Source organism: Gavialis gangeticus, unplaced genomic scaffold (genome assembly GCF_001723915.1).
Source record: "Gavialis gangeticus isolate Ggan-Ray unplaced genomic scaffold, GavGan_comp1, whole genome shotgun sequence".
NCBI classification, from domain to species: domain Eukaryota; kingdom Metazoa; phylum Chordata; order Crocodylia; family Gavialidae; genus Gavialis; species Gavialis gangeticus.
In genome coordinates, this window is record NW_017729008.1 from 26,324,490 (window position 1) to 26,330,451 (window position 5,962).

The 5,962-nt window shown below is 43.6% G+C and overlaps 1 long non-coding RNA gene across 1 annotated transcript in view; it reads right to left on the reverse strand.

Moving 5' to 3' along the window:
* The window catches only part of LOC109292311, a 17,733-nt gene extending 12,012 nt beyond the window's left edge, over positions 1-5,721 (reverse strand). Inside the window, exons 1-2 of the long non-coding RNA XR_002096099.1 lie at positions 5,607-5,721; positions 5,509-5,513 (exon numbers count right to left, since the gene is read on the reverse strand). This is a non-coding gene — a long non-coding RNA (uncharacterized LOC109292311). The remainder of the gene's footprint in view (positions 1-5,508; positions 5,514-5,606) is intronic.
* Positions 5,722-5,962: the final 241 nt, after the last annotated feature.

A 5,962-nucleotide genomic window follows, 5' to 3' on the forward strand; every position in this document is an offset into this window, starting at 1 on the left:
CACTTGAGAGCAACAGTGCCCAAAACACTAAATGTTCCTGAATAGGAGTGCTGCACTCTTTGAACATAGGCCAAAATCTCTTGGTAGAAGCAAGTCCCGGGTCCTTTGGTTTCATTTCCACAACCAAGCATCCAGCCCACCCTGTTTGTGCCTTGTGGATTGGATGGACTGGTCCCCTTGGCAGTGCTAAGCAAAGTCATACATGGCAAGTTTGATAATCTCTTTCTCAACCTTACCCGAGCTTAATAGTCTAGAGACAATGATATTTTACTTGTTATCCATCTTAGCCCCATGGGCCGGAAGAATGGTATAGGGTTGGTCCGCTGCCATTTGCAATGTGATGGGTTTGTAAAGTCAGTCTGCGGGTGTGATCTGGCATACTAGATCCAGCTCAGAGTGACCCTGCATGCCAGTCCAGCTACATATGCCAGATCCATTCACAAAGAAACCCCACACAGTGGCACTTTTGGTTCCCATGACTCCCCAAGGGCCCAGAAATTTGATGGCAGAAAAGTGGTTGCAGAGCTAATTGCTATGGCTTCTGGAGCCACAGCCTCTCGCACTGAATTCAGCATGCAGGACAGAGTTTGAGAGCCCCTGGGTTAACGTGTATTCAGGTATGGGGTTGTTGAGTTTTTTTGTGGGGGGAGGGATGGGGGGGACGTTAAAGTCTCTCCCCACTTCCTTAAATCAAGGAAATAAATTGCCAAAGAATACGTTAAAGAAACATTATGGTGGAGCCTACCAACTTAAAAGATAGGAAATTCTATGTTTTATATCCTGCTGCCACGCTGTACAAGTATATTAAAGTTAATATCACGTGCAATAAAACACTATATAGGCATTCCAGAGCCAAGTTACAGTTGCTGTGGGAACCATTATTCTAAATTTCCTGACTTTTATGTGTAAAATCCCAATCGCAGGGTTGCATTATAGCATTTTTAAGGTTGTATGTACAGCTGATTGAATTTTCATGTGTCTTTGTTTAATGACTACTGTGCTATAAATTCATTATGAACAACACACCAGAGCTGAATTATTATTACCACAGAACACATTAGGCTTTTAGACTATGCAAAAGGAGTTATGGAGTTAATGTAGGTCAAACTGTGGACTAATGGAAGAAAGCATGACACATTCTTATTTTTATTCAGGAGGTACTTGTGATTCCATTGTAAAAATGAAAATGCATTTTGCATTTAAAGCAGTTTCTGACACGCGATTAAAAGCATATCCTCTCCAAATATAAAACCTCTAATGTGAATTTACAAAAAAGAGAAGAATACTAAAAAGACAACCCCTCACACAGTTTTGATGGTTACTTCTTAGCTAGAATTATCCAGTTTGCAGAGCTTTAGCAAAGGTTTGTGATACAATCTTTTTTTAAAGCAAAGGTTTTGTATTGATCATCAGAACAAACCACAGTGCAATAATGAAGTAACATTTCTTCATGTTAAACCTACAGTCGCCAAGTCCAGTCCTCACACAGCAATATAAACACCAACAGTTCTGAATATTAACCCAAACTGGCAAGGCTGGATGCTCAGCTGTAGCTGATTTTACAGCGTATCCCCTTTTTCTAACAGCATACTGATGTGCTGTTAGAAAACATATGAGCATGTTTTCCCCCTTGAGTAGTTTGCATCAGTGACTTATGTCACAATAAAAGTGTTCCTGCTTTGCTCAAAATACAGGTATTTGATATTTTTTCTTCCTTTTCTTTTAGCCCTGATGGTTATAGGTACAATCCCTGCTAACAAACATCATTTCTAGCTGCATCAATAGTTCATTAAATTAAATGAAAGGTGATGAACCCAACTGGGAGTTTTGCTGTTGAGCTTTCATGGAAGGCATTTAAATATCACAGTGACAAGGAGAAATATGGAAGTCTAAGATGGACAAAGACTTTATGTTGTAATCAGGTATGAAGTAATTATTAACAGCAACTGGAGAGAGTTAATGATTTATGACTAAATCCAGGTCTTCTTTCCGCTTCTACATTTCAGAGCAGGAGTGCCATTTAAGTGAGTTATTCTAACTGCCAAGAAAAAGATAAGTTCAACAAGCAATGGAATAGCATCAGAAGAGGAAATCACTGCCAGAGCAAACAATAAACTACTTGAAAAAACATTACAGTAATGCTTGGTTGGCAAAGTCATGTGTAGTCTCTGTATAAGGAGAGTTTTTATTCTTATAACAACACAAATATGATCGAAAGCAGAAACTATTGAGAAGTGGATATGAAATGAAATCTGTATAGAACTTTCTGTGATTAGGTGCAGCACAGTAGAAAGCAGTCATTTCTCCTTCATTCTCACATAACTCTATACAATTTAATGTAATTAACTGCTTTGTTCTAAAAATGGAAGTAGGTAAAATATTTGCAAGTATTATTTTAAAGCTTTTAAAATATCAAAAGGTTTAAAGGGCAAATATAATTTATTCAACTACATTTTGATGGTGTTCAAAAAACACCAACTCAGATTGTGGGACTGGGAGTTTTCATAGCAATGACGACTTCAGAAATTACTGGTGCTCATAAAAGTACAATGTCGGGTGTCTTCTGTCATTTATTCTGGTAGTTTTGGAAGTATAGCTGAAGTAAAACTATGGGAATGGACTTATAATGTATCGCTTATCTAATTTCTTTAAGACAGAAAGTTGGCCACAAGAGAGAAGATTTACAGCATGAAGGAGGAACACAAGAGTTTGAGGACAGGCTGAACAAAACAGGATTATTTAGTCTGCAGAAGAAAAGACGGGGTGTGGGGGGGAATGGAATTTGATAACTGGCTTCAAATTTTGGAAGGGTGACTGCAACGAGAATGGAGATAGACTTTTCTCTTTGGTTGTCGGAGTGAGGACTAGGAGCAGTGGTCTCAAACTGCAGTAGAGAAAATTTAGGCTGGAGATTAGAAGGAACATTCTGACTATGAGGATGATCAAGTGCGAGAGGGGAGGCAAAAGCCCCCCTAATCGCTTAAGATTCCCCACAATGCACCGTCATACTTACCACAGGGGCAATGAAAAGTGGCAGCTGGGGAGAGGTGCTGGGGCAGAGAGAGCAGGCTTGGCAGTTCCAGAGCTCCTTGAGTCTGCAAATCAGCGAGCGCAGGGGGCATGGCTTTAGAGAGGTGTGGGCTCCTCAAAAACCACCTGGGGATGCAGATGAGCCAGCATGGGGAGGAGGAGAGTGGAACTCCAGTGGAGAGACACCGGCTACAGAGCCAGACAGCAAAAGCCCCATACTTGGAGCAGGAAGCCAAGCGTTTGCCAGAGGATGCCGGCAGACGAGCTGGGGATTTCAAGCCCTGGGAGCAGAGGGAAGCCAGGGAGCTTCACTGGGGAAAAGCAGCCCTCTGGGATGCCACAAAGGAGCAGCAAGGCTCCGGCAGAGAACCCAGGGGCCGTGGTGGGCAATGGCCCTGAGACCCCTAGGCAACATAGCAGTGAGGGAGACATGGAGGATCATAGACCCCCGTGCAGGGTGGGGGATGAGCCACATGGGCTGGTAGGACCAGGACAGCCCCAGATGAAGGTCAGACAGGCCTGAAAGGGGAAAGGGCATGGGCCCAAGAGAGGCTTCCCCAAGAGGGCCAGCAGAGGCTTGGCACAGGGCAGCCACACCTCCCAGATGCCTAATAAGAAAGAAAGGACAGCTGAGCCCTCAACATGGTCAAAGGCCCTGGGAGATGAGCTCCCTGGAGTCCATTAGTGGATGCTGACCCTTTTTATCCAGTTTTCCCTAAGTTACATTCAACCCCAGATGGGGGTTTGTTTAGTTGCCCCCATCATCCACTGGCAAGATCATCCAGGAATAAGACCCGCAGAGAGCAGAGTCTACCCTGACCATGGATTTGGTAAGGGTGGGGTAAAGGGGCGGTAGGAGCCCCACAAAGAAACCCAGGTTTGAGATCCCCTCAGGCCACCTACAGGGAACTGCCTCCCAAGAAGAAAAGTAAAACATCAAAAACGTGGCAGGAGAGCAGGAGCAGCACCCAAACTACCTCACTGGTGCCAAATCCAGATCTCACCCTGATGTCACTAGAGAGCAAGACGTCAGCCAAGAAGGGCCAAAAACCTATAACACAGCGACATCAAGCATTGGAACAGCCTACTTGGAGAAGATACAAAAACTTCATCCCTTCAAATTTTTAAGAGCAGGTCAAACAGGCACTTGACTGGCATTGTCTAGTCAGGGATGCTCCTGCCTTGAGCAAGGCGCTGCACCTTATGGACTAGGGACAGAAATTACACATAAACCAATATAAGTGATTGGCAACGCATTTAAATCTGTAATGCAACAAAAAATTCAGTGCACATAAACCATTTTCAAAAAGTCCAAAACTGGTTTAAGATAAACCTGGATGGATGCAATATCAGACTTAGTTGATTTGGGTTAAATCAATTTATTGACCTTCTGTTCCAGATCCTCTTCAGATTCAAATTAACTCTCTGTCCCCCAACATCCCAAGATTTTTTGCACCTCTCCTGCAACCTCCCTTCACAGGGTAGGTGGGCCAGGCTTAGCCCAAGCCGTCTTCTCCAGCTGAGCAGGGAGGCATACTCTACTGCCCCCCAGCTTCTGGCCTCAACCACTGCAGGCAAATGACTGCTTTTCCAAAATCAGAAGCAAACGTCTGTTCACTTGCTCATCAGTTCAATCCAGGCAAATGCAAACACTGAATTGATTCAGCCTCAAGGTTTTTGACTGTCTGTACTTAGCCAGGAGGTCCCTTCCAGCCCTATGATCCTAAAGATGATGTGAAGCTCGCATTGGTAGACAACCAAACATAGAAGCACTAAGCATAATGCAAACACCCAAGTATAAGTTATTCCAACTGCTTGTGAACAAAATAGGCACAAGGAACTAATACAGTGCAGAAGTTGTAAATGTCCATTTGAGCGACACTTAAGTGCACGTAAATTATAAGCACTGACTGTTTCTGGCCAAATTATAACTTTAAGTTTACATCAGCATCATTGATATATGCAGCACAATTCTACTTCAGCTTACTCAATCCTTCAGGTATAATTTGCAGTTATTCCATTGATTAAACAAGACTGAGGTAAAGAATAACAAACAAGACATACTAGAAGTGGCTAATGATTCAGCCTAGCTGAACACTTCAGGTGAAATCCAAGCCCCATTGCAACCTCAGCAGGCCTGAATTACTACTATTGCAAGTGAAGGAGAAATGTTGTATAAGGAAGAATATCAGTCTCCATAACTACCAGGTACACAATTTGTTTAGATCCTTTGGTTAGGAGCATCAGAAGTGGGAAGACTGAATAAGCCTTCAGCTGTCCCTGATTTCACACCCTGTGTGGGTTTAACTCATGGTTACCTGATTACCTCCAGCTGATCCCAATGACCAGCATAGCTGCAGCAACCCAATTATAAACCACCGCCCTCCCAGCATTCCTTGGCTGCTCAACTATTCCATAGACACCTCTCTGTGTAGTTCCTAGGCTGTACCCTTGCCTAGCTCCTGCATCCATGGTTACCTCACCTGAAACTCTTCCTAGCTCCTGCCTTGGATCTGCTTGGCCCCTAGTGTCTGGACCCCCAGACTTACTAACTCCATAGCACCAAGCCATCAAACCAATGATTTGGATTTGGTTATTAAAAGCAAACAGGCAAAGTTCACGGACAAAACCAAATTATTGGGGAGTGTGGTCATTCTTGAGGATAGGCTGGCAATACAGGCTACCTGGACAGGCTTGAGAAGTGGGCAGATCTCAATCTGAAGATGTTTAATACAGAGAAATGTAAAGTGCTTCATCTGAGGAGAAATAACCTGCAACACACTTATAGGCTTGGCAGTGCTATGCTTGCCAGCACCACAACTGGAAGAGACCTGGGTGTCATGATAGACCACAGAATGAACATGAGCCACCAAAGCGATGCCGTAGCTATCAGAGCAAATCAAACTCTGGTGTGCGTCTACCAATGCAAGAC